Raw genomic sequence first — 12593 nt, 5'->3', positions numbered from 1 at the left:
GGCACTCGACAGCTCGTTACTGACCAAGGCCGATACTTTTATCTCGCGTCGTCCAGGATATCGTACGTTCTTGTTCCACGAACCACAAGTTCACAACGGCATACCATCCACAAACTAATGAACTTACAGAGCGCCTGAATCGCACTATCACAAACATGTTGTCAATGTATGTTTCTCAAGACCACCGTGACTGGGACGCAACATTACCTACGTCACCTTCGCTTACAACTCCTCCAGACATGACACCGCAGGCTATTTTCCGTTCTACCTTCTTTATGGACGGGAACCATCTCTCCCTCTTGCTTCCCGCTGGTTCAAGCTCCCCTGTCACATACGTCCGCGGATGCCATAGAGCGAGCCGACGCAGCACGACAGATTGCCCAAGAACGAGCTCATGCTTTCTCAGCCTCTCAGAGAAGATCGATAGCGATCGGTCACCACCGCGAAGTTTCGTATGCGACCAGGTTCTCTCGTACTCTTGTGGACCCCATGTCGTCACATCGGCCTCTCGAGAAAAACTTTTGATTTCGCTGGATGACGGACCAGTACAAAGTCCTTTGCAAGATCACCAACCTCACCTACGAGATACAGCGAGTCGTCGATGAAGCGCACTCAATGCCACCACCATCCACTGTTGTGCACGTCGTAACTGAAGCCTTATGTGTCACCCAACACTCCCCTTTCGTGACAAGCGCCGGGTCGGCGCTTTAACGCCGCGTCGGCGCTTTAACGCCGCGGGGTAGTGCCACAAGGCAGTAGTGGGATTGGGGCATAAAGCGGTAGAGGGTCCCTGGCTGAAAGAAAAGACTACGAAGTGGATAGAGACTGGTTCCAGCCCGCCAGTGCGCCAGGCATTGTCATCGCGTGTAATCGTTGTAAATATCTGTAAATATACGTTTCCTTGTAAGAATATCATCACTGAACCGAGGAAGGTTATTACTCCCTGGGAGCACGGATTGAACCTGCCGTCAGCAGAAGGTCACCTCTTGAGACCGATCAGGAGATGCACTGCCAGATTACAAATCCATGAGTCCACATTCATTGCGTCATTCATCGTGTTGCGCGAATGTTCCTAGAAAGTCATCCTCAGCATGGACTTTCTGCGCGAACACGGTGCAATTAGTAACCTTCGAGAATCGCTCCTAACCATGTCCAAACACCATGTCCATGTCCATGTCCAAACACTACGCAAGGAGCAGTACTTGGTATTGTGGATGAAGCCATCACACTTCCGCCGCAAACCAGTACGTTCGTAACTGTAAAAAACGACATAGACAACAGTAGTAGCCCTATTGCCAAAGCAAACTTGTCAGAGCTCTTGGCTCTGCAAATCTGCATCACCCGTGGCATAGTGCAGTTGAAACACAAGAAGACTGAGCTCATGGTTACGAACTTCAGTGGCGAATACCACCATTTGACAAAGTGAGCTCATCGCCCCCTTTTGCGTGCTAATCTTTATCGTCTTTTTTTCATTGCAGCACATACAATTCTGGCAGCAGCGATATCGCGCAATAAAAGCTATTATGCTTGTGACAATATGTTAACAAAGTTCCTTGCCCAGCATGAAACTGGCATAGTGTGTTTTAGTAAAAGAGTTTCAAGAACCAGCGTAGCTCTTTTAATACTCGACGACCATACAATGATGCTGGGTTCAAATGGCATACATTCCTAGAAATTTAGTGTTGAGCCATGTCTGCTGTCTGTTGTGACACACCATGACGACGATGACGCTGGTGACGATAAAGAACTAGTAGAATTCAGACCACACATTCTCTTTCTGCCATTATGGCACAGCACATTTAAGGTACACACTAAATGTCATGATGATGATGCTGATGACGATGAAGAACTAGCCCGTTCCAGACCACACATTCTCTTTCTGCCATCATGGCACAGCTCATTCAAGGTACACACTATATGTCATGATGATGACGACGAAGAACTAGCGCGTTCCAGACCAGACGTTCTCTTTCTGCAATCACGGCACAGCACATTCCAGGTACCCCTATACGCCATGACGATGACGACACTTATGACGAACTAGCGAGTTCCAGACCACACATTCTTTCTCTGCCATCACGGCACAGCACATTCAAGGTACCCCTAATGCCATGACGATGACGCTGATAGAACTAGTGCGTTCCAGACCACATATTCTTTTTCTGCCATCACGGCACAGCACATTTAAGGTACACACTATAAGTCATGACAATGATGCTGATGACCAGAAAGGATTATGGCAGCACCCAGTGAGCCCTCTATGAAATGAGCAACTGTTCCTGTTCCCACTTTCTGTTCTGAGAAAGCTGGCAGGAATGACCAAGGAGGGCTTGAACCATATAACTTCGCAAGAACTTGATTTTAAGAAAACCAATGTCTGAACAGTGTAGTTTTGAGATAGTGGATTCCACTACAAATAGATAAAAAAGCAGAATCCACAGTCATCTGGTGGTGTTTTGAAATAGATCAAAGCGATTAGCGATTTGTTCTACCATGGAATGCCGAAGCTCCCATTTTGTCCCTGCCTAGTCACTTTTCAGGGAACTATTCCTTCTCATGTCAGTACGCGTTGCCACTAGGTGAGGTGCCCTTTAACGTGATGACTGTTCGATGACCAGTCATCCCTGCACCGGCCACAATGAAATGTTCGCGCCCTTTGCGGGCATGACAGTTCTCGTCTGACAACACTGTACTTAAGTGGCATCTCGTCGTACAGTAGGACAATATAGCCCTCAACTCGACTCAACTTGTCTTGCAGTCTTGGGAATGGCGACAAGCATTGCACCACCGAAGCCCACATCATAAGATCGAGCAATGGGGAACAGTGATGGCTGTGCAGCATAGTCTATACGGGATGGCACATTTTTGAACTCATAGAAGACAGTTTCAATGTTTGGGTGCTCAAAGCAGAATGAAAATTTTGTGGAAAAGTAATTACTGGGTCACATCAACGTCAAACTTCAAAGTACATCTCAGGGGAAGAAACATGTTATTTTTATTTCCGTTGGTATAGCTGTGTCTCTGTAAGATGTCATAACTTTCATTGAGCTCGGATACATTTCATTTATTCCCAGAAGGTACATCCAAATGGTGCATCAGAATATGAGCAATACCTTACGGAAGGCAGTATGTCATAAAAAAATAAATTGAAAGTTTTATGTGTTGCAACATTTAAAATATTATGCTGCATTTATTAAATGTTTTTGCTGAGTGTGACCATCACTGAAATTTTTAAAAAAGTATGTCAGTATCTGTAGTGCTGTGTCTGTATTGCGAGATACTTTGTATTGCGAGATACTTTTTTCGTCTTTTTGCAAAATCATCTTGGAAATATCCCGCTACATCAAAGACAAGTGTATCTCAGTACTATCTGTATTCTAGACTTACAACATATGTATTTTGATATCTGCATTCCGGAATACTTTTTCAAGTATCTTTGCCCAGGCCTGATGCCCACCTTCAACTTGCATTCATTATTAATTCAGTGATTTTACAAACACAAAAAAAGCGAACTAAAAGATATCCAATGTATAGTCCTTATATATTTTTAAAACCACTAAAACGGTCACTTAAGCGGCTTTGCGAAAATCGCGATCCTTTTCTGCACGAGATGTTGTAGTGCTGATGGACTCCGAATCGGCGCTACAAAGACTGCATCGTGGCCTACCTAAAGAAAAGTTCACCAGGAAATCTCTGGCACTAATTAAACACCTAATTAGCAAGTTTTAATATAAAGTTTCAGTGGATCCCATCCCACGTTGGCATTGAAGGCAATGAAAAGGCTGATGTCCTTGCATGCGAAGCACGAACATCTGTTCCAAAAGTAAGAACTCCCAAGACTTACCAGAACAACAAAGATGTGATACGCAATCATTTCAAGGCGATCTACAAGTTTCCACACCAAGCATGTGTAATTCATGGACTTTCTCGTGAACAAGCGACGCTGTTGTACCACATAAGAACCGCCTCTGCATACACCTCGGCCTGGTCATTCAAGACCGGGACATACACTTCCCCGTTCTGTGCCTTCTGCGGTGACATCGGGCATATTGAACATTTCATTTGGCATTGCCCACAGTTTGATGAGCAAAGAGCAGTGATGATCCGCACCTTGCAAAAAGGCTGTCATAGGCACCGGACAGTTGATGACGTTATTTTTCCTGAAGGACCCGCAGCAACTAGGAGGAACGTGCAACGAATTTCGTTGGTCTTCCTGCGAGACACTGGGCTGTCTGACACGTGGTGACAATTTTCAAATTCAGGAGATGCTCAGGCGGAACAATTGCCGGCCATGCAGGCCAGGCTAACTCCACCTGCTACAACACCACCACCACCACCACCACCGGTCACTTAGGCTACTAATTAGTATCCACGCATTGCTAACATACACACTATCACACACCCTGTTGCTCCAACTTGAATTGGGTAAAAATAGCTTTCAAAAATTTTCGTATGTTTCACCCTTCCATTACACACTGATCCTAAAAAGAATTTTCTGAAGCAACAAACTGCTAAGGCACATTGCCAGGCTAGTTGGTTGGGGTTCATCATTCATATGGCTATAGCGCACCACAGCAAGGACATAGAAGAGAAAGACACACACACACACACAGTGCTACGAAAAACTGCAACACATACCTAAGCTCAATGAAGATGCTCTCCACACATGACAAAGGAAGTTCACAAAGCGACACTACAAAGAGAAGGTTCCTCAAAAAGGCCATCAACTCCTTGCAATCAGATTCCTGCAGAAAAAGTCAAGGTTGCGTTGCAATGAATTGATAGCAACTAGATGCTCTTCCTAACCTGTCCCTATGTATTTCAAAAGAAGACAGTGGCTTAACATAAGCTTCTTGCAAAATCATACTATTCCTACCTATATTTAATAAACTAACTTAGAAGGAAGATTGCTTTGAAAAAACAGAAAATATTTAGGGGGTATGGTAGGGTAAAAGCATCACTTTTGTTTTAGCTTTATATCTCAAAAGCTGTTTCATGTTTTGCTGTTAAATCTTGTGTACTGATTATAAATGCTTTTGGCCCCCAAAAGGTATAACTTTTTCTACAGTCAACTTTAAGGCTGGGATGTAAAATTGAAAGCATACATTTTTTTTTTCGAAAAAAAAAAAAACAAACAGCATGAGTGTGAAATTCTGCACACTACTGCGACATGACACTGGCTTTCAGCCCAATCAAAACGAATGGTCAGCACTGTCCTCGTGTTTCTTGTCTTCGTGCATACGTTTAAATTTAACTGCAACCATTCGTTACCCCATACTGCAGGAGAAATTTTCCAATTGCCTTTTTTTTCTTTCAGAATTCTAAGTTTTATGTTGAGACTATTTGGTGGGAAATTCAGCATAATATAAGACAGTTTCAGCAAGGTTTGGACAGTATCAAAAAGGTACATCTAGGTTCAAAATTTAAAGATTAGTGATGTTGAGAAAATGTCATTTTATGTTGAAAAACATGAAGGGACAGTCCTCACAAAAAAAACCAATGATTATACTACAGAAGCATCCTTGGTGGGAAATTTGCCACCACAACTTATGAAAGTGGCAGAATAAGAATACTTAGTCATACTTATCATTAAAAATACATAACAGCCAAAGTAATGATGGAAAACAACCCGTAAACAGGCTCCTTCTACGTCAGAGGATGCAGTATTCTGTACTATCTTTAAATGGCTTTAATCGCTCCTATGTGTTTGGCCCTACATGATTTCACTTCTCACACTGTGCATTATCTTCTAGCAAAGAAACTAAAAAGAAAGGTGTTTTTACTTGCTTTCTTATGCTATACCCTCTTAAAGGATCCCTGCAGAATAACTACCACCATGTAACGGCTACACTATTATAAATGCAATAGACTTGCTTAATCTCATTGATATAAAAAATATTCTAGGGTGAAAGTATAATTATAAATTACTTCGATACGCATATAGGTGCAAAAAAAACTGAACATACAGAAGAAAATGCTGCCAGGATGCCAGATGCATATACAGGTCCCACAGCACTTGACAACATATTCTTTGCTTCCTGAGTGAAGGCCTCTAAAGAATAAACAATAGTAGAAGAACCAACAGCTCCATCAACAAACAAACAATACAAACGATTAAGAACAGTCAAATGACATATAGAAACAACAGATGAATTTTCGAATATCTCAAAGTGTAGTTGAAAGGGGCCCTACAGCACCTTTTTAACATAGCCAAAAAATACTGCCAATCAGTAGCCAAGGCTCCGGTAAAATTTGAACCACCTATTAAAGCACTCTATGCAGCAGGAAACTCACCAATTTGATTTCAAAGGCTGCTAGAAATTGCTTGCTCTCCTCTCGGTAAACTTTGCAGGGGAAGGGAAGGACACTGTCATAGATGATGTCATGACCGAGAAAATATATTGTTTGTTTCGAGTTGAGAAAAAGTATACAATTTCTCCTTTTAAAAGTAATGCAAAAGTTACTATCTTATACACTAAAAGCTCATTAATTCGACCCTTGTTACTTCGAAAAATTGGATAACTTAAATGTCGTGTTCTTTGGTCACAGCCAGCATATGTATTGCTTAATAGAATTAAAATCTCATTAATTTGGTGATATTTGACTGAAACCTAGTTAACTTTGAGAGTCCTCGAAACACGCCAAGCATGAAGCAACGAAAATTTGCGACACAAAAGAGCAAAAATGGCATTTGCGAACAACTGAAACTTCGCGGACGCTATGAATGCGTATTCAGCAACCACGGTTTTACCCACAGTGAATGTAGAATTCAGTAGCTTCGTTGCAACTTCGGGCTATGGATGAGCACTGTCATGAAACTCAAATATAATGGGAGCTGTTGAACATGAAGACTTTAGCTGCAGTTCGCATGCTATCATAAAGCTCATTTGCTACATTGTGATCGAGAAAAAATCAATTGCTCGTCATTTTTCTGGTGACAAAAACTATTGCCACAGAAAGGTATTGGTCTTGTTGGTACATAATAAGGGATGGGTCCAAAGCACAATCTGGCTTGAGACACGTAGGTCTTGAGTCATGGTGAGATCGCCAATGAAGTCATGAATGATGAAAATCATGGCACTTATACAAGATAAGTACTAGATATACGTATTTATCAAGAAAACAAGAAAGCATTGAAATAAACACTTGTTTATTGTTTTTCTTGATCCTTTCGATAATTCGGCATTGTGTTCTCTTTATGCGACAGCAAGACACACATACGTCTCACTTTTTCGTCTAGAGAAAACATTTTCACCCACATTAACTGTTACAATTTGCACAATATTAAGTCGCTCAAATCTTACCTGTCTTCACAATCTAGAGGAAAATTGTTTTACCACTCTTTCGAAGGGTGGATGTAGTGCTAAAATGGCATGAAATTTTGGTCAATTTTTAATAACAGCTTCTAAATTTTCCTATTCTTAAGATAGAACCTACCAATTAAAATGCCGGGTAATTTCCTCTTATTCTGTTTTTCCAGAGAGGTGACTTTGGCTTCCAGTCATCATGTATCTTCTTTTAAATTTGCATAATAACTTGCCCAATAAATACATCGAAACAATCCTCTGTGAAATTGTCCTGCTCATCCTTCAGTGCAATTGCAGAAATTGATGTGTGGAAACATTTTTCTTGATATCATCCACCCCTTGAAAAGTAGGAGGATGTTCAGGGACAACATCTGTACTAAAAAATTTCGACAGCAAAAGCAAGGACAGCCAAATGACCATAAAAAAGTGGTTTATGCATGTGGTGAAGTAAGCTTTACAGGAACAGACCACAGTACTAATAAGGCTTATAAAAGGCGCAATTTGAGGTGGTGTTCTCCTGCTGAAAGGAGGCACTCAGAACTGTCCTCTTTACAATTTTAGAAGTGATACACGGTGCCACTTGCTTTGGCTGTTTCATATCAAATACCTGTTGATGCAATTGGGAGATGGGGTCTTCATGAGACAGTGGGACAATGTATTCCCACTTTTTGGAAAACTCTCTCGTAAGTCAGTGGGACATATATGGCCCACTTTTTTAAGTAAACTACTCGACCGATTTTGATAAAATTTGTTTAAGGCTATTTCTTTTGTAATTTATATCAATATACCACAATCAATTTTTATATCCCCATGTCAAAAATATAAGCAGACATAAAAGGTTTAATTTGAACATTTTTGTGGTCCAAAAATTGGAATTAACAAGCTTTTACTGTAATTGCAATATAAATCAAAAGGCACGCTTTATTGTTTTGTGTTGTTTTTTTCATTCATGTGAAGAGGCATTGGGTGCACATGCCACATTACATTTCTGCTGTTTTAAACACTCTCTATGCCTGAGTCAGACTCACTGCAACACTTAATACTGTAACAAAAAAAAGAAAAGAGAATTAGGAAAGTACTTTTACCTCTAGACTATAACCATTATCTACTTTGAATGCTTTTCTTGCATTACCACCGTAGTCCCAGCACTTCCAGGTGATAAAACGTCATGTGCGCTATCAGCGTGACATGAAGGGAGTGTAAACTTAAGGCTCATATTTCTTTGTTAGACAAAGTATTAATGAGAACTAACAATGTGAGTTCTAATAAGTAGCAGCATGACAGCATTCTTGATAAGAAAGTGGCAAGGGCTGAGTTTTCAAAAAGAAAAACGCAAGTAAAATAGATGACGAAGATTGTTTTGTGACAAAAATACCCCTAAATACTCTGTCTTTTAGAGTGTACCAGTGTACATCATTGTTTCCTAAACCACCAGTACATTTGTCAGCGCACACTTGCTCTCTCCAACAGGCTTGTGAGTTAGACACTCTGGCAGATATCACTAGTTTAGCCAACTAGAACTGCTTAAAAATGCCCTATCAGTATCTAGCTACTATCCATTGGTCACACTCAGGACAAAGCTGGTGTGCCATTCGTCTTTAAAGAGCTCAGCCATACGTCCGCCCAGAAATCGTGCTTCTTGTGCTGCAAAGGTACCATGGCAGCCTCCCAAAATAAGTCCCATTATTTAGTACTTTAATATGCCCACAGCTTTGATCAATAAGCTTGGAAACACAAGTAAACACCATGAATAATAAAACAAAAGCAATGACTTTCTTAGAAACCACATTAACTCCTTTCAGCATGATACATATAAACAAAGTAGCTAAAGTGTGAAAAGCAGCTTACCATTGAGAGGAATCAATGCAGAAAAAGCAGGTTTTACTTTGCACTGAGTAAAGTGTGGCCGAAAAGTTGGCAGACATTGAGAAGGAGTTCAGACAGTGCATGCACAGTAGCACGACTCGATGGTTCTGTGTAAGCAGCTATGCCTGTGAGGAAAGGAATGCTGAAAGCAAGCGTTGAATGATAGCTTGGATTTATCATAGTGCTTAAACACATTCCATTTGATTGACGAGAGCCATTTATGGAAATTTATAATACACTTGTCACGCATATTACCAATGTGTCCAAACCATAACAAAAAGTGAACTATTCAATTCTATCAAACGAGAACAGAACAACCAACTACAGCTGAATCTGAATCTCAACAAAGTTATGCAACTGTTCTGAGCAGCCTGGGGCAACTGTTCATATGCATTTGGAACAAGAGAATTACCACTTTCATTTCATGGGAGTAGCTGAATTTACTGACATAATTGTGATGGCATAATTTTTTTGTGCTGATTAGCTGTATCACTCAGTGGCAGTGGACTACCAAATAAAGGCTTTCTCCCTCCTCACCATCTGACAAAAAAAAAAGGCCATATTCTTCTGAGCATTCTTTACACAAACTACATTTGTGAATCAGATTCCTGCCAATCATTATGTTGCCCATATTAGTGAAGACAGCTGGTCAATGGCAAAAAGCACTTACAAATGGAAAAGCTTTCTCAAATCTGTTTTTTTTTCATTAATATACAAAAAACTAAACAGCTACACAAATAGACATAAGAATAAGAGATACGTGTTTTATAGATAAAAACATAGATGCCTTTTTTACAATTCCCATTTTCAAATTTCAAATTCTTAGAAACCATTATGAACCACGTATAATTCACTCAAACTGAACCATAATTTGAACAGAATGAATAAAAATGAAATTAATTTTGCTTCAACCAGTTTGTGATTTGTGCGTTGAATTAATATTCAACACACTGTCACAACCAGGCCAGTATTAGTTGAATAGAATATCTCCCGATTCACTTGGGATATTTAACATAAGCCATAAACGAGTCAGTGCTACCGAGTTCGAGTTGTACAATCTGGTTCACTTATTAATTTATTCATTTTTTTTTCAGTTTTGATTTGGATGGTCAGTTTGGTGTTCCAAAGCAACACACAGACTATGAAAGTTACATTAACAGAGCATGTATTTATGAAAACTTAACTACATTAGGGTCATGAATTTTAAACATCTAGACCAAGTCAAGTTATATACGAGCATTCTAGAATTCTGCCCCTAAAGAGTTTGTGCAATTCGACATATAGAGTGGTAAATCGGCAGCAATCGCTAGTAGTTCCTCTTCAACTGTAGCGTATAAAAGGCTGCAAAAACAATATTCTAAGGTTCAAAGCTTGCTAGATGGTCATATTTGAAGAATGAATTGTAATATTTACCACTATAATTCGGATTCTAAGTATTACCGTTAAATTCTGAGCAAGTGCCCCTACACAAGCAAGTGCCCCCTTGCAATAATACTGAAAGTTGGGCTTGTTGGTAAGGCAGCTTTTTTGGGTACACTGCGAGGACGACGAAGACGGAAGAGTAAAGAGGGGAGATAGACGAGCGCTCGTCCTGTCTCTCTTCTGTATTCTTCCGTCTGTCTTCGTCGTCCTCGCATTGTACCCAAAAGTGCCCCATTTCCTTTTTTTTTTTTTTTTTGAGAGATTTGAAATATGCTCCAATGACCGAGCAAGCGCCCCTCCCCCCCTCTCCCTCTCCCTGCCATCATCATTATTTTTTTCAGGCTGTTCTCTGCTACAGAATCTTACAGCAGTGATTCCAAGAAACCGAAGTTTTGAGTCTTCAGATACATGCACGGTTTCTTAGTATTTTTACAGTGAGGTGCCTCGGGGCTGCATTCTGAGTTGTCACAAATTGTTGAAACATTTAAACATCTTTTTCCTCTTGCGGTAACACATGAATGTTCGCACGAGGATTCAGTCTGGTTCAGTAAAAATGGCAAGTGTTTGCATATTTAATAAAGCATTTAATTAAAAGCACCAATGTGCATTCTTCATAAAAGTACTTCTGCCGCCACCTTGAATTTTGGTGAGCAACTGAAAAAGAGCCCCCTGATTGATTGATATGTGGGGTTTAACGCCCCAAACCACCATTTGATTATGAGAGACGCCGTAGTGGAGGGCTCCGAAAATTTCGACCACCTGGGGTTCTTTTAACGTGCACCCAAATCTGAGCACACGGGCCCTACAACATTTCTGCCTCCATCGGAAATGCAGCCGCCGCAGCCGGGATGAGCAAGAGCCCCTCCCTCTAAGTCTTGTGTGATTATCTTTCACAATAGAAGAAGCGCTTGCTCGAGATTTTACATTATATTGAGACAACACTGAATGACTGTCGTACAAAATAAAGTGAAAGAGATGTCAATGATGAAGAGTTTTTAATTAATATGCCTTAAGAATGCCTTAATATGCCTTAAGTGAAGAAGAACTTCACTGCACATATGGCTATGATCTTTGCCGCACATGTTGACTCTGATCTACACGTACGGGTCAAAATTACACCAAAATGACCCAAACTGAAGACAGTGAAAACAAAAGTATCTCTTTACTTAGCCCTCAATTGTCCCATTTCAATCCATGAGTACTGTAGAGGTCAGGGCTAAGCAGTATCGTGATACAAGAGTACTGCGATAGTATTTCAGATACTTCTGAGTATCTATCGATGCTGTTCGCCGTCCACCACCTGTCCTGCCTATTACATTATACTACCAGCCACCTACAGCTGCACCTTCGTTGCGGTTCCCAAACTATTGCAGGAGGCTTTCAGACGTCGGCCCCATGTCTCCGATGTCCTTCATGCCACCAGCCACCACTTGCCGCGCTTTACTCACCACCATGAGAGGACATGGGGACACCCACAATTTCGCAGAACGAACGCTTGGCGCACTGTCGATCGGCGCCCTCTCTGCTTCAACTATGCTGGTGCCGGCCATATAGCTCGCTATTGTTGGTACCGCGACACATTGCTTCGCTCGTCTTAGCCAGGGTACAACGATCGCCGTGCCAAGGTCGACTACATTATTCGCCATGACGACCCTGGCTTTCGAGGACCCTATAACGGTCGTCTCCTATCACGAGTCGCTTCCTAATCACCAGCCCAATTTCACCCACATGTCACGCTCTCCATCCCCTGCTCAGACATCGTCACCGAATCGACGTGGCTTTTGCTGACCTTCGGGGAACAAGGTCGCCCAGCCCTTACCGGGGAAACTAAAGGCGGCGACCTCTCGGGGCAAGGTCGCAGCCCGACCACAAGACGATAAAAGTCCCCAGTACTGCTGCTACAGAACGACTCGACACTGACGAATATTAACAACAACAAAATAGTGAGCGCCTACCTCAATGTAATTATTGATGGAGAGCAAGTGACGGCCTAAGTCG

The 12593-nt window shown here is 41.4% G+C and overlaps 1 long non-coding RNA gene across 1 annotated transcript; it reads right to left on the bottom strand.

The window, feature by feature from the left end:
* Nucleotides 1-651: 651 nt before the first annotated feature.
* LOC142796125 (uncharacterized) lies at nt 652-9209 on the bottom strand. Its single transcript, XR_012893564.1, has 3 exons — nt 9156-9209; nt 5967-6052; nt 652-4745 (listed from the first exon to the last, which is right to left on the bottom strand). It is a non-coding gene; the product is annotated as an uncharacterized LOC142796125 (long non-coding RNA).
* Between the last annotated feature and the right edge of the window lie 3384 nt (nt 9210-12593).

This window comes from Rhipicephalus microplus, unplaced genomic scaffold, assembly GCF_043290135.1.
Source record: "Rhipicephalus microplus isolate Deutch F79 unplaced genomic scaffold, USDA_Rmic scaffold_1150, whole genome shotgun sequence".
In the NCBI taxonomy this organism is placed as follows: domain Eukaryota; kingdom Metazoa; phylum Arthropoda; class Arachnida; order Ixodida; family Ixodidae; genus Rhipicephalus; species Rhipicephalus microplus.
The sequence above is the reverse complement of the archived record's forward strand: the minus strand, read 5'-3'. Positions and strand labels throughout refer to the sequence as shown.